Here is a 16,303-nt window from a genome sequence, read left to right as displayed (position 1 = left end):
CATTCAGAGAACAGCTGCACGAAAGAACAAACAAATCGAAGCACAAAACCTTTCCCTGGCCTTCGTGATCCAGCCTGAAATACAACTGGAGAGGAAGAGTGTGGTATGTGGGCACGCATGTTAGCAACAAGACTTAAGGGCAAATTTTATTTCTATTAAAATACACAGGAGCAACAGCCCTCCTGAGAAAATCTGTGTGGGCACACATGCATATATTTATAAATATAAGGGAATTCATTTCAACTCCACTTATGTGCCGTGCTCAGCTTAAGCTCTCCCTGCCACCTTAACATGGCCTGCGAGTGACATACTCCAGCCCACAGAGCAGAGGAAAATGCTGTGGGAGAAGCTGTTAAAGGACGTATGCAAAGTCAATTGAGGTTAAAAGGCTGCATCATCTTAGTTTTATGAGACCCAGAGAAAGAAGCTATGACTGTGACTTAAATATACAAGATACTGCACCTGCATAATAATTCATGTGCAAGCGTGCAGCACGAGGGTGGCAACATTCGTGGTAAAGGATGTTAAGGTTTGGTAAGTTCAACATTAAATTATGAAATGTTTTTCCTTCAGGGGTGTGGTACTTAGCAAAAAGCACATCAATAAAATGATGTGGCACTTTGTGGAATTCAGCACAGCAAAAGCTATCCTTACAGGATTGTCTTCAGCATAATGTAAACATACACTCTCTCTAAAAAAACCCAGCAAAATACACCTCACTCGCACTTGTAACCACAGAATTTATAATTGGGTGGAGTTTTAAAGATGTTGGGCAATTTGATGCATCATCTATTGGCAACTAGTTTAGCATATTGGACTATTTAAAAGCCTGTTAATTTTCTCCTTCTAATCCTTAAATTTTTTTCAAAGAATGAATGCAAAAAAGGTTTCATTCTTTTTGAAGTCTTCAAGCATTCAAAATTGCCAATTCTGTCTGGTTTACATCAAAAGATTGCAAAGCATTAAAATGAGCTTATGCACACGTTATACATACACACAAACATACGTGTTTTATAAATCCCTTATACAAACCAGCTTCCTAAATCTCTATGCAGCAACAAACCTGACCATTTTGAAACTGCTTTAACAGTTTTCAATTTGGATGCTAAGTCATCAGAAAAGGTCCCTATATCACACCCAAATCTAACTTTAAGCAAGCACAAACAATCAAAACTCGTGGTCAGGAAAAAAGCAATAAAAACTGCCACCCATGAAGACAGATACTCTGTCCATGAAAATGAGCATGCAGGTAATAACAATAGTTGCTGGAGCACTTAAAAGTGAAGGACGCTGTTCAGTTAAGAGGATTAATATCAAAAAATATTGCCAGGAAGAAACATGAAGAAAGCTGCTGAGAAATTACATCTTGAAAGTAACACTTTGCACTGTAAGACAGCAATACACTTCCAAGCTTTGAGGATCACACCCCACTCACACCACGTTATCTGCCAAATAAAACAAAAAAGCAAAAGAACACTTCAGTAATTTTTAAGGAAGCGTAACACTCCGTCAAGGACAGCACTTCTCTGACCTTGTGACTATACTTGGAGCTTCTCCCCGAAACCATTACAGAATCCTGCCTGCTGAATGCAGTTATCACACACCTGCTTCAATTTCTAATGAAAAAATTGTATCTCTTCTGGTGTTCTGTGAACTGAATTTTAATCAGTTTATCTTTTTCTATTTACATGTCCTTTCTAAACAAGCTCCCCCACAAGTATTTAATCATAGACCTCTCCTTCACTGTGCTGAAGGATTTACCAAGGTTTCTCATTTCAGAGACACAAAAGCTGGACCTCTCTTCCGGTCCAATTTAATCATGCAGGAATTAGTAGTAAAACACTTTATCATACACTATTTGGTGACAGTTCCATCTGTCCATAACTGCAAAAGCCAACAAAGAAATGGATGTGAGCTTTTTAACTTTAAAACCAGGAGCAGTACTCCATACAGCATTGCCTGCAGGGAAAAGTGGCCACTCAGACTGCACTGGGTGAGGAAAAGAGGACTCCTGGCTCTGTGCTGAAGTTGTCTGCAGTGGTATTCAAAATTCAAGAGATGGGAGACAGCGGCCTGATAAGAATTGCAAAGTAATTAAAGGTGGAAACCAAATCACCACTGATGTTATAAGGTAGAACTAAAACTCAGAAAACTCAAGACGATGAGATCCATTTTTATAGCAGCAGTGGAATTAAAGGAGCAAATTGAGATTAAAAAAAAAAAAACAACAAAGAAAAAGAGACAAAAGACATGGATGTGGAGTTTATTGGCAGCAGAAAGGAGAACCCAACAGCGAGTAACAAGAACAGAAACACATGATGAGTGCAGCACAGGAATTAAAATCAGGAACAGAAAAACAAGTTAATTTAATAATCTGAAACATATATATCAGTAAGAACATTACTCCAGAAAGCAAGGAACACCAGAGACCATTACAACAAATGAAGTGTTGTTCCACAATCACAACTATATTTATAGTCAAAATATAAAATAAAACTTTGTCAGCAATAGGAAACTCTTTCTATGACTCCTAAAGTACACAGAATCATCCCCCCCGCCCCCCCCTAGATTAACAAGATACTCAGGAAGCAGAAAAACTTTCAGGTCAAAAGTTGTGGGAGAATTGGTTCCAACAAAACTGATGAACGCAGATAAAGGCTGCAAAACTATTTATTACAAAGGAAGGAAAGGAAAAGAACATTTGCAGAAATCATCATTCCCCAAAACCCTGAAAGAGCAAACAGGACAGAAAGAAGAGAAACCTGGTTTTCAGCTGAGGTAAAATTAAGAGACAGAAAACATTAATTCCATCACATCTCTAAAAGTACTGGAGGATCATTCATAGCTTCAAATGAAATAGCAAAACCTGACTATTAGATTATCCCAATTCCCTACCATTTTAGACTGGTCGGTATAGGCAAAATCCTTGTTGGTGATCAACCTTAAGTTTACTTACGCTACATAAATCCAACCCATATTATTGTGAGGTTACACTTGAAAATGGTCAAACCCACACAATAGATAGATAAAAACACCACTGTCTTCTTAACGGCTTCTTACTTTTTAAGCTACTTTTGATTTTGACTCATGATTTGGAATTTTTGTGGCCAAGGCATGCATGCTGCAGCAAGCTGCCCATGGCCATGCAACCCATCAAGTTCCCACACGTGGGAAATGATGCTTTTGCTTGCATTTTTTCCACACAAGTAATCCTCAAACTCACCATTCCCTCCACTTACAGGATCCCAAAACATTATCCCAGTTTCTCCCATTGCCAATCCTTTTAGCCTCCTGGGCTTCAACAAGCTCCAGTTTCCTCAAGAAAAGAGGAAACAGTATTAGCTAAGAGTAAACAAAGCTCATTTTATACCAATCAAACAGAAAATGAGCAGAAAACATCCTTTTGGAGAGCCAGCCTGAAGAACTGTGCTTCAGGTTCTCCACAGAAATTCACTTCCTTCTCAGAAAGGGAATCTTACTGCAATGAGAGAACAAAATACCTTATCCCTTGTGCTTAGCAGTGTGATATTCTTGGTTAAATTTAGTCAATGGAGAAAAGACAAAGCTCACACTGGTTGCACTCTGTGGAAAGACACAACATACAATCACACCTGATCTTTTTACTTTGTAGATGCAGGATTTTAAGAAAGCATTATTGTATCATTTAAAAAAAGGTAACGATGCCTTTAACAAAACACTTCTTACAAAAAAAAAATAAAAAATCTAACCCTGCAAAGAGCTGTTGTAACACCCATAAACAACTGCAGCACAGCGGCTGTAACCGTGTCCTGTTTCCAGTCTCCGGGAAGCAAACAGGAAACCTATGCCCTTACCTGATTGAAAAACCAGCCAGTCCCCAAGATTTTAATCAACCTAAAGCAACAGACATTGTCCCTCTTTTCCAGTTTCCTGGGATGCTTCCTGGCCGGTTCAGGATAGCAGTACGGAGACCAAGCTTCTTAACAGCAGCATTACCTTAATTTTCTAAATTAAATATTGCTACGTGCCCTGTTACTGTATTTACTTTTGGTCTAGGTGTGACAGCTCAGGCAGGGTTGTGGATTCAAACAACAAAACCACTCCTCTGCCAAGGGTGATTTATTAGCATTAGCCTCTAACTTCAGAAGGCAGGATTTTTCAGCACACCTCAAAAACCTTCACACTATTTTGAGATGAGCAATAACAAAAATAGATGCATCAGCCATGCAAGAGATATAATTATGCAAACCTTTAGCTAAGGAGGAGGAAAGACCTATAAAAACTTGGTAACCCATCACATCCACCTCCTAAACTTCACCGATTAGGCTTTTGCAATTAACAGAAAGCAAAACTTGCCGAGTCATCCCCCTCCAGCTTTTGCAGTTCTAGGTTAATGCCTCAACTCCAAAAAGCTTTTGAAACAGTTTTGTTTTATTTCTCCTTCCCATAAGAAGAACTAAACAAAGGCCAAAGAGCAAATTCCACTTGTTCCAACACATGCAGCAGCTGAACTAATGCCCACAAATGTCACAGGAGTAAGAGACAATGCAGAAACAAGCCCCAGCCACTCTTCCTCTTGTTGCCTCTGCAAAAAGCGCATTTAGTTTCCACCACCTCCTGCCTTACCAAGCACATACCTGATTAGTTCAACCTAATTTTAACTTAGCCCTTACCCTTGTATTCCCACTAAGTGAATGGGGAAAGTGGATCAAAGGTGAGGGCGCTCTTTGTAGTTCCCTGCGCTATGGTGGCAGCAAATAAGGCCTCTTCAATTCAGGTCTCATCCTGCAGCCAATCTTTGAAGTATTTAACAGTGTCTTTTTAACAGGACAGATTTTATGTCCTTTGCCAGAAGCCTCCATCTCCCCTTACTCAAAGACAGAGCATCCAGTGACTGCTCCTGCTTGATCCCCACACCACAGCAGTTTAGCCAATGCTGAACACATACACACCTTTTCACATATATATATTCATATATATATTCAGCCAATACTGAGGAATAACAAATACAGATACCCAGTCAATTCAAAGGATCAGGAAAGAAGCAAAGACACTGCTCAGACAAAGAAACCAGCAGCAAAGGAACATTAAAAGTATCCCCACACCACAATGAGTATTTAGTTGCTGCACTACATTTTGGAGGGAAACTTCAGGGCAAGAAATGGGATTTTTGTTTAAGAAATATCTTGTACAGGCTTCTTCAGAGCACTTGGGTAAGTAAGATGTAAGTGGCCTGCAAATATTCCATTTTTTTTCCAGTCTGAGATTCTGGAAATGTTTTCTAACAGCTCTAAGGGTTTTTTCTTCATTGGAATTTCTTTCCCCATGCTATGAACAAATTCGATGCACCTTACACATAAGATGGGTTCAAGTCCCTATTGTTAGCTGCATATAATTCCCCAGAGCAGAAAAAAACAATCCACATTTTCTTTTTTAATCTCCCTAGTTTATTAGCTAGTGAAGGAAACAGCAGCTCAGCTACAAATAAGTAAAAGCATGTAAGTATATTAGTCTCCAGAAACCAACAACAAAAATTGATGACTTCATTGAGCTTATTTTGTGTTTTCAGCTTCAGGCAAGAAGAAAGAAGCTCTTACTGTACCTGAGTAGAAGGAAAAGACTTGCAGCTCTACCATTACATTGCCCAAAAAAAGCAGCATGCATCCATCTGGCACCTCGTGGAAGCTGACTGGTATTCAGCTTCAGCCAGCCCAGCTGGGGTGGATTCACGGGCGTTTAAAGATTCACAGGTGCAGCCAGCAGCAGTTAGCTGACAAAGAGCTTGTGCAAATGCTCCTTTTGCAGGCAGGTCTTCAGATCAAGTTCAGTGCTATAAACCAGCAACTGAAGTTTCTCCTGAAGCCTAAACACTGAGAAATGGACTCAGGCCTAACATGAGCCCACTCCCATCTGTGGAAGCTATTCCACTGAAGTTACTGTCTCCCGTGCAACAGCAGAGATTAGGAGCTAATGAGTATATTTCTGGTGTGCTCCACAATTTTGCAAACTGTAACCCGAAGCCTACTTTGTCAAATTTTCTCTGTTCTTATATTATTGCTTTATTGTCTCCCCTCACTTGCTTAACCATTGGTATTGTGCTCTAAAACGTGCTTTCTGTCTTAGAAGCACTTGGTGCTCTTTGCAGGCACCAACAGCAATCTGTTTTTTCCTTTCTAAAATAAACAGAGTCACATAGAGGAAATTGTTTTAAAAAATTTAAACTATTCAAGAGCGAACAAGCCTATTGTTTGGAGAGGAGACTTCGGGGCAGCACTGTGTTACCACAGTTGTGTTGCAGAGCATCTGTAAAAATCCTCTGGACCGTGAGGGTTCGAGGCTGGCATGTGCTGGGACAGGAGAGGGGACAGAGCATTCTCATTGTTTAAATGTAAACAATAATAATAATAGGTTTTCATAACTGAGAGAAGGAAGCAATCTAATGTGGAAAACAGTTGTCATCGCTCTGTTTATGACTCCTTGTTCCCGAAAAATATGCTGGGTTACTTTGTAACACTGAAGGAGGCTAAACTGAGGTGACCTGAAATGGGGCAAATGGCTGAAATCCCATCTGGTAAAATGGACTTGGGAATACCTCCTCTCTTTTTTATACTGGAAGCATGCCAGAGTGGAAAATACTGGGTGGAGGATCCATAACTCTTGTAAGAGCTTTAACCTCAAACCCCCAAATTCCAGTTGTTTAGGCAGTAAACTGGATTCATTGCCAAATGGTGGCTTAGGCACCTTTAGGCAGAAAGCTGTTACCTGAATCCAAGGGCATGATCCTCAAAACAATCTCCTTATACCTCAAAACCTAAAGGTTCATTAGAATTTTTTCCAACACAACCGAACTTCTCTGTCTAAATACAGACCAGATGGTATGCAATTTAATATAGAAAGAAATTCCAAGAGCTGGGCCCAAACGCCAAGTCCTTCCTTTGGCAAGGAAATAGGCTTTGTTCAGGGTCACTAGGTCAGCTCTTACATTTTAAAGTTCTAATATTAAAAGTCAGTACCATCAAACCTCCTCTAACACATCTTCAGTGAAAACAGCAGCAGAGGTTGGTTTCATGCTGAACTGCAGGTGCCCATTACTCACGCTGGGAGCATGCTAAGCAGACTGGGATGCCTCATGGGATGTAAGCTGAGGATCTCCTTGCTTAAGGACACCACTGCAGTTCAGGGTGGCAAATCTGGCATTCCCAGAGGGTATTTTGGGGCACTGTGAAAACTGTACTCACAAAGCGGTGATACCTAGGGACCCAAAGGACCAAGCGAGGACACTGAGGGTTGCATTTTTTGGCTGATGTACCCATTTTCCGTTTACATCACTCTGTCTTTGAGCCTCGGTGGCTCGTGTGATGCTTAAGTAGCACCATACAGCCAGTCACCTGAGCCGAAGCAGCTCCTCTCTCAAACCACAAAACATATTAATCTCTTTGTCTGACAATGTAAATCTTAAAAGTTCCAGTCACACTCAGGAAAAAAAAAAAAAGCAATCTCTCCTCAGGCTATCTTAAATACACATTTTGTCTAGCTGCTTGACTTAAAAGATGACTAAATGTATATTTGATTTATCTGATGCCTTTTCTGCCATAGGGCATTGTTGTCTACAAACAGTTCCACCTGTGAAGCATTGCAAGATTTCATCACAAGCAATGTATATACTTCATTCAGTCCTAAAGGAAGTATCTTTTAAAGAAACAGTAAGTTAGCACTATCATTATTCAGCATGTGCATCTACAGACTGTCACATCTTACCTGATTCAAGTAAAAAATCACGTATTTCTGTACACAAAGCATACCATAAAATGTTTTCATTTTACTGACATCAGTGAATTTTACTTCTCAACTTTGTTTTCCTGTGTAATTAGAAGTTATTTCACTGAAAAAACCTCAGCAGCTTTATTTTTTTTTTATTCAAGGAATCTATCCCTAAAATAACTCTACAAAGTCACATGACAACATCTGCAAAAATTATTACTGCAGCTTACCTTGCAGACAAAGAACGTAATTGTCAATAGCTGGAAATCAGAAAAACATCAGAGAAGGAACCAAGGTCAAATGTTAACAACCAAAAGGGTAAAAGTTTACACTGAAGAAGGTAATAGACACCACCTGTACTTGCACCTGAAGTCCTTAAACAATCTTTGATAGCCATCATGGTAGATGATACAGAGACAGGCAGCAAAGCATTATCTGTGCCCCATATGCACAGTCCAGTTAAAATGTCTGAACACACTATTAAAATCTGAAAGTTTTAGATGGTAAAAGCTAGGGAGTTTGAAAGTGAGCTGAAGGAGAGCTGCGTGGGTTTGGCTCCCACAAAGGACACATTTTGAGTTTCTGTCTCAAAAAAACAGCTATGACATACAGCGTTGGAAAAGTAAAACTTCTGTAATGTAAAAGGATAGAGGTAGTATCTTCAATTCTTCATTTCACATGCTAGCTCTCTTTAGAAATAACTGACCTATTGATCCCTATCCATTTTCTCATATGCACCTTTGGAATCCACCAAAGACAGTAACAATTAGGTAAGTGTTTGGCTAAACCAGACAAAATACTTATTTTTTAATCATGAAGGTTTAGGAATTAAAGGGTAATTCTGCTCCATAGACTCACTGCATGGAACAAGTTGCTTGTGTTTCATGAAAGCTTATGACTTTCACCTAGAAGAAGAAAAGGAGGGAAATATAAATTGCATCTTTCCTTCAAATAAAAGCCTGAAAAGCAAGTAGCTCCGTCTCCTAAAGCCAAATGACACATATAAGCAGGCTCTTCAACTAGCCCTCTGACAAATATTAACATAAACTCTATGTCATGCTCTGGGGAGACTTCTAAAGTGATTTCTCAGAGAAGTAAATAAAAAGATGGAATCATTCAGAGAATTATGATGAAAGCAATTAAGCAACAATGTTAAAACCATTCGTCTGAAACTCCTGATGATTTTCAGAATAGAGCCCCATCCAGATTAAGATTACTGTAGGTAATTCACAAATCACTACTGTTATAGTAATCCAGGACAACTCTATGATAAATTGTCACCAGAATTGTACTAGTCACAATATTTAAAAGTACACTCTTGAATAATCACTCACATCTGAAATTAAAGGATCATTCTCTCCCAACTGCCCCACCAACTGCTACCTGTTTCTTCAGTGGACAAAACTCTTTGCTAAAAGACAACTGCAAGCTACTCCCACTGAGTCCTTCAAAGTCCTCTTCTGATTTGCTCATTAGACTCATTTTTCTGTGGCCTCTATTTAAAAGAGTTCCAAAATAGTCTAGAAGCTTTGAAATGAAAAATAAGTGTAAGTCTGGTTAAAATAGTTAGATGAGGCTGAGACTCACTGCATGCTGATGGAAGTGCAGGTGGAAAAATCTTGTATTTTTTCCACCTGGGGATAAGAAGGGATAAGAAGCAGCACCCCCTACAGAAGATTTCTGCAGGGTCCTCCAATCGGTTCTTTGGCTCCACTCACTCCAAAAGGAAAGAACAAACCTATTCAACAGCTTCACTCCAAATTGTGTGCAAGCTGACAAACTCACCGTCAGTGACACCAAAGGCTGCTGACAGATGCTAAGAGTAAGTAAATGTGAAAATGAAAACTAAGACTGTCAGCAGTCCTTGTCCATTATCTTCAAAAAAACCCCACTGACAAACAAGATTGAGGAAGGTTTCATGCCATACTTGAGTTGAAGTGCAAGAAACAGAAGTTGTGTGTGAAGCTGGATTAACTGCTGACTAAAATAGAATCTTTTTGGGTTGGGATTTTTTTTGTGTAAATCACTGAGCAAGAAATGAAACACATATAAGTTGCATTGATTTTCACTTCCTGCTTTGGAAGAAGACCTAGTGGCTCTCCAATAAGATAAAATAAATAAATGCAAAAGCCATCTTCAATCAGGAAGTGCTGGAAATCTTACAATAAACTTTGATCCTTTTAACTTAGTGTGCTTTACCATGAGGCCATGTATGTTCAACCTTTTCAGGTTAGCTTAACCTTTGAAGTTAATTTGAAGATCATGTAGGATTCTGTTAAACACTACGAGCATACACAGTAAAAGGAAGTAGTGCAGGCCATCTTCTTACCTGTGACGTTAGTATAGCTAAACAGATTGCAACAGCACATAAGACTGGAAACTTCTTGAAAGAACAATGAAGAAGATAAAGGGAGTAAATAAAGTTACATCCTGGCTCCAGGACTGGTTCTGCCCACAGAGCAAATACCTTGTATAATTTTCCATATGGAAAAGCAAAAGCATTCTATAAGATCAGTTAAGTCATTTTTCTCTAAATTACTGAAGCAAAGTATCTCTGCTTATTCAGTAGGGAAACAGTAAGTTCTTTTATTCATATATTCTTCACTGGCTATTGAAAATATCAATTTCTACTAACTCAACTGCATACTATGGCACTAATGCCATACATGCTAGTGTCTCTAAAGAAAAGGGTGTTTCAAATAGCACTAATGGTCAGGAAGGCATTTTTTCCCCCATTCCAAGAGATGCAGGCATAGTTAGATTTTGTTTTCTGAGGATTCATTTTACATGTATTGAACCAACAATAGTTTTTGTCAAAAATTACTACTTTTGACATTTTTTTTCTCCATACACACACACAACCGGTAATGTCACGCCACAGCAACCCTTAGAAAAGGTCTGTTCCTTGTAAGAAGACTCAAGGACAGCTTCAATCTTAGCAAACAGGGACAAAGAGAAAATCATAGGCAGACATTGGGGAGGTCTGAGGGGCAAGGGAACAGGTGCAAGGAGTTCAGGCTTAGTGGACCTATTGGAACAGAAGCTTAGGGGCAAGGTCTTATATTGCCCCTAATTCTGTGTGTGTGTGTCTCTCTAATTGGAAAGCTTCTTAAAAGCCCTTGTTTTCTTGGAGGAATCATCATCCAGGGGAATAAAAGTATATGGCCTGTATATCAGTATCCCAGAGCCTACATATTCCTTCATTATTATGCACGCAGCTAGAGAAAAAACAATTTTTCCCCCCAAGTTAAGGTTCCAAAAATGTTTAAGAGTAACTTTTATAACATTGTAATTTACAATATTATAATTTTGTTGTTTAAAATGGAATTCAAATCACTTTTTATCACAAGAAATGGGAAATAATAAGGAATTTCAGGATCTTGAGTGGGACCACTCAGAAATCTGGTGATAATGTCATTCATTTTAGATGTTGCTACTTTCTGTCACAGCATGCATCTTAATGTGATTGTAAAATACACCCCTCAAACTATGCATTTCCTTCACTTCTATTTTTTAACATAAAGAATGAAGATTTTAATATACCACACCCCCTCAAATTAAAAATTTCAGAAAAAAGCAGGTAATAAAGGAGGCTAGGGTCCCTCGGTTTTATAGGACAAGTCAATACAGACACCTAAGTGAAGGAAGAAAACCAACATTTGCCCTTGTCACCGAACAGTAACAACCTCTTTATCAGAAAATCTATACTGAACACATTCCAGCAGCAGAAACTGCCCTATAAATTGTGATGATGCTCTGAAACTGATTTGTGAGAGAAGCAGCAACTCACTCTTGACAGGCATATTTGCTTGCGAACATTTCTGTCTTTGGAAGGATGGCAGCTGTGACTGTTTTTGCTGATGTGCACACTTTGCACTAACTTGGCTGAGGCAAATACATCATTTAATTTACACACATCACAGATATTAAATGGTAACAAGTTTGGAGGGGGTGCTATTTGAGAGGAAAGAAAACTCTATAAAAACTTTATATGAAAATTTAGATCCTAAAATATTTAATATTTTACTTCCTTTGGGAAAGGGAATTTGAAATAAAATCCAGACAGTACCATCTACCATTCAGACTCTTCTAATGACATGCATTCTGTGAACAGTGTGTTTTCAAGAAACAATGAGCTAGCAAAATTTATATTAAGATTCTTGAAATGCATGCTTTTTTGGCACATATAAAACAGAGTTCAGAATGCTTCTAAGAACACAGTCCCAAGCCACACACCTTACACACTCCTGACTTAGCAGACTGCACAAATCTGTTCACCTTTACAAGATCTAGGAGTTATTATAAAGTTAAGCCAACTCACCCCTTGCCACAAAACCCAGCCACGAACACCATTCTGAGAAAAAATAATAGCTCTTCATTTCTGCTACAGAAATTCCTCGCTCATTCATTATCAGAGAAGAAAAATGTCCACTTTTCCCTTCCTCTGCTCAGAACAAACTACCCTGAGAAGGTAAGAGCTTTCATATTAATTGAACTTTGTTCCATAAATGCAACAGGTGGCACAAGATGACTTTACAAATATATTTTCCTCTAGTAATGCCATTGTTCTTGTAATTATCTCTTTAATTACAGTGTTCTCCCCTCATGTCCCCACCCTGAATATCTACAGACCACTGATACACCCAGTGTCTGATCCAGTGTATCTAGGCTATAGGCTGAAGCCCTAAGCATATTTTCACCCATGTTAGGCTTTAACAAGGCAAAGCAAAACTGTTTTTCACACAGATATTCAGAACACTATCTGGAACTAGTTGTATTCAATTAATTGCTTACTCACAGGTTTAGTATTTCACTGCAGTTTTTCACTTCTGCTATGGATTCATACCCAACTCTCTTCTCCAACTTTCTGCTGGAAAAAGTGCAAGAGCATTTCCAGCAGGACAGGTAATGGAAGTTTCAAGCATGGAAACCTGAAATCTCAAAAAACCCCCAACCTTTTCAACACATTTAACCAGCCAGCAAACAAAGGTGCGAATACAGCAAACAGCCTTACGCCTGGACCTATCTAGCATGGGGACTAACAGTGATGAAGTTGTAGTGGCAGACTTAAACACTGACCGTAAATCTCAGTGTTTACACAGGCTCCAGGAAGGCTTTGACTATGCTGAAGTCTTGAGATACTTCAGTATGGTCTGCTATATTAACGTATTCAGTTTGACATATGCTCATTCTGACTTTTTCTGCATCCATGCATTTTGCTATCCCACCTATGAGCTAACAGCCTCTCCCCATACAAGAGTGCCCAATATCCAACAGAAATACTCTTACAGCTCCAGGACAAGATGCACTCATCTCCATCCCCTCGGCTGACACAGAAGATGCAACAGTACTCTTCCTCTAGACTCCTCTTCACTATTTGTGGTGGATTAACCAGGCTTCGTCTGACTCTTTGACTACAAAGTCCATTAGTATTAGACACCCACATTACAGCGCTGCCTCACTGTATCTCACCACAGAACTTCTCTGCATTGGATTCGAGGACCCTGGGACACAGACAGTCTTCTCATCCATCCATTCATTACATGCCTACAATGTACACACAAAAGCAAACTGCCTCGGAGCTTTAGTCATCTTCATCAGAAAACCAACCTGAATTCAGTGTGAAAAGACACAGGCTACAGGATGCCTCCGAAGATACTCCCTGTACATACTAAGCGCAGCGCAGACTGAAGACGGATGTGTCTGGAGTCCCCACTTGACAGACTTGTTTTACAGCTCTCAAGCTGACCTACTGTTCCCATTTGCTTAGAGAAAGTGAGCAGAGGGAGAACCTCAAAGGATGGTCTGCGAGTACCACACCGGGAAGCCCATCACAAAGGACCACAGCAGGTCAGCACCTTGGAAAATCTCCCCCGCTGACAGGAGACATCTCCACAGAAGACTGCTTGAAGCCACATCTTTCCAGGGCTGAAATCTTCCACAAACTCTACAACTGCTGTCCCACCTGCCTGCAGCTAAAGATGCAGAAACACACAGAATATGTACAGTCAGGGATAGATGTAGAAACCATGACGCTGTCTCACACGAGCCTGCCCATACCAATCTGGGCCCTTCCTACCCAGGCAGGAGGGGTCACACAGCACCTGGTCCCAAAGAGCAAGTGTCACCAGAGCCAGAGCTCTACCAGCATGAGGGGATAAAGGCAACACAGCCTTCCCTGGGTAAGAGACACCTGCAGAGAGCAATGCAATGAGGATTAGGCCAAGGAGGACAGATCCAGCTGTCCATGAGCTGTAAGTAAATAAAGTCTGCTTTGTTAAAATGAAAATAAAAACAGAGATGGATTTGATGAAGCATGACGACTCTGGAAGCGAGCCCAGCTTCCCTTATTAAAGTACATAAGGTAATGCAAAATCAATGTATGAACTACGACATTTACTGTTCATGCAATGATTTCTATATTCTGTATTAGATTTTAACATGTGGGGGAAGGGGGAAGTGACAGCGAGCAAACCTGTCTTCAGCCATTTCTAGAGATGCTAATGAAGAGAGATCAAAGCTCTGAGAGACCTGGGACAACAGGCCAGAGTGCCTTAATTTTGTCACAAGGAGAAGAGAGATGCATACATCATGGGATTCAGAGTCACAAGCACATTTACTTAGGAAATACATGCTTGCCAAAATTGTAATTTACCCAGTGTACCCACAGGACAAAATGTTTCCAGGCTGCAGTACCTCTCCCCTTCCACAACCTAAATCCTTGAACCACCTTCTGTATGCATTTGGTCTGGAAGGGCCACTGAATGCTAACTGAGGTCTGCCACCAGGAAGGCAGGAAAACTCTTATCAGTCCAAAGGGTCGTAAAATGGCTTTGATCAAAACAATGGAATAACTCTTACTGGATATATAAGGTAAACATTAGAAGCATGTAATTGCTTTCCTACTGCCAATATAAAATGGGTAACAGGAAGGAAAGGAAACAGAATTTTTACATACTTGAAGACTTCAAACAGAAAAGGCTGCAACACAATCAAAAGGAGTTTTGGAATAATAATAAAATGGGTGGGGAGAAGACAGACAACTTCCTACAGAAATATACAATTTTCTGACTATACACGCCTATATATAGTGAAAGGAACCTGTAAGTAAGAGATGACTGTATAGCATTACAAGATTTATATTAAGGATCTGAGTCTGAAGGAGATTAGGCTAAAACAAGGAAAATTGTATGTTAGAATGGGTTCAATATATTAAGCTTGTGTTTTCCTCCTCTGCAGTCAAGGCTTTGCCTATATTTGGAATTAGCTCCAATCCATTCATGAATGGCCAGCAGGCACTCGAAACTCCTAAGTACATACATGTTATAAAATAACTGGTGCAAGTGCTAACTTTTATGGCTACACTTTGAACTTGACTGCAGTGTGATTACTACCAAGTGATGGTTGAATCCTACATGAAGGTAAAACTGAAATTTAAGGCTGCCTTGTTTTCCTTTGCTTTGTAAGATGGCATCCCATGTGTTTAAAATACTATTTTTTTCCTGAATTTTCTTTACTCTGATTAACAGCAATTAACATAAAAACTTTTTCTAATCTGAGCTGAATAGAATTCATGTTAAATCTTGATCATTTCTTAGTTAGCATTCCTAAGGGTACCAAACTTGGCCTCATGAGTGCCCAGAACTGAAAAATCAAGAAAAGTGAAATGTTTACATTTCAAAAGTTATGAAAAAGAAGGTTATCAAAAAAACTTACAATTTCCATTCCAAGCAAAACAGTTGACAAAACACTCAGCGAGTACAGTACAAAAGAAGGTGTGAGCAAAAGGAACCACCAGGGAGATAGTTTTATCTTCCTATTTTTTTCTAAGATTGTCAACATTGAAGAAAGAAATACTGAAAGGCCTTGAAAATATAATATTTTCCTATAAAGGCAGCTCAGCTTATGTTGATTTCAATTTCATATGCTCCAAATTAATTTTAAAAGAAACAAAACAAAAAAAAAAAACCAAAAAACCCCCCAAAAAAATAGAGTCTTCTTTTTTAAAACCATAATAGGTCATTGTGCATATAAACCCAAGAAAGGATTAATTAATTATTGAAAAATCTGCTCCAGGTTATCTCAGCCAGTCAGGGTTAATATATTTCAGAGAAAAAAACCCAACAAAATCTAGCTTTACTAAACACAAAGATTATATAATTTCAGTCACACTAACATATTATTACACTGCATAATATATGAAACGGACTTTAAGATTGAACAAGTGGTGGCAAGCCCTAAATTTAGAACATTACACTTAAAGAACGGAGGCTTCCTGATTTTTTGAGTACAGTCAAAAATAATTTTTTGGTGTAATTAATTTTTTTAAGAGTGAAGCACTCAGAAGTTCTTCTAGAGTATCAGAGGCGAGTTGGTGTAAACCATTAGATACTATCATACACCTGGACCTGCAAGGAAAAACAAGATACAATGTTCTCTCCAGTTCAGTACTGGTGACAGAGAGTAATCACTATCCATGAGTTGTATCTAACATGGATAGAGATACGTACTTTTTAACCATAACAGTTGCTGGATCCCTACATGAGTATGCTTTGAGAAAAAA

General features: G+C 39.2%; 1 protein-coding gene across 16 annotated transcripts in view; it reads right to left on the bottom strand.

Annotated features, from left to right (window-relative positions):
- Window positions 1–16,303, bottom strand: part of MCF2L (MCF.2 cell line derived transforming sequence like) — a 164,320-nt gene that overhangs the window by 85,333 nt on the left and 62,684 nt on the right. The gene's annotated exons all lie outside the window — the stretch shown is intronic.

This window comes from Falco biarmicus, chromosome 2 (genome assembly GCF_023638135.1).
Source record: "Falco biarmicus isolate bFalBia1 chromosome 2, bFalBia1.pri, whole genome shotgun sequence".
NCBI classification, from domain to species: domain Eukaryota; kingdom Metazoa; phylum Chordata; class Aves; order Falconiformes; family Falconidae; genus Falco; species Falco biarmicus.
The sequence above is the reverse complement of the archived record's forward strand: the minus strand, read 5'-3'. Positions and strand labels throughout refer to the sequence as shown.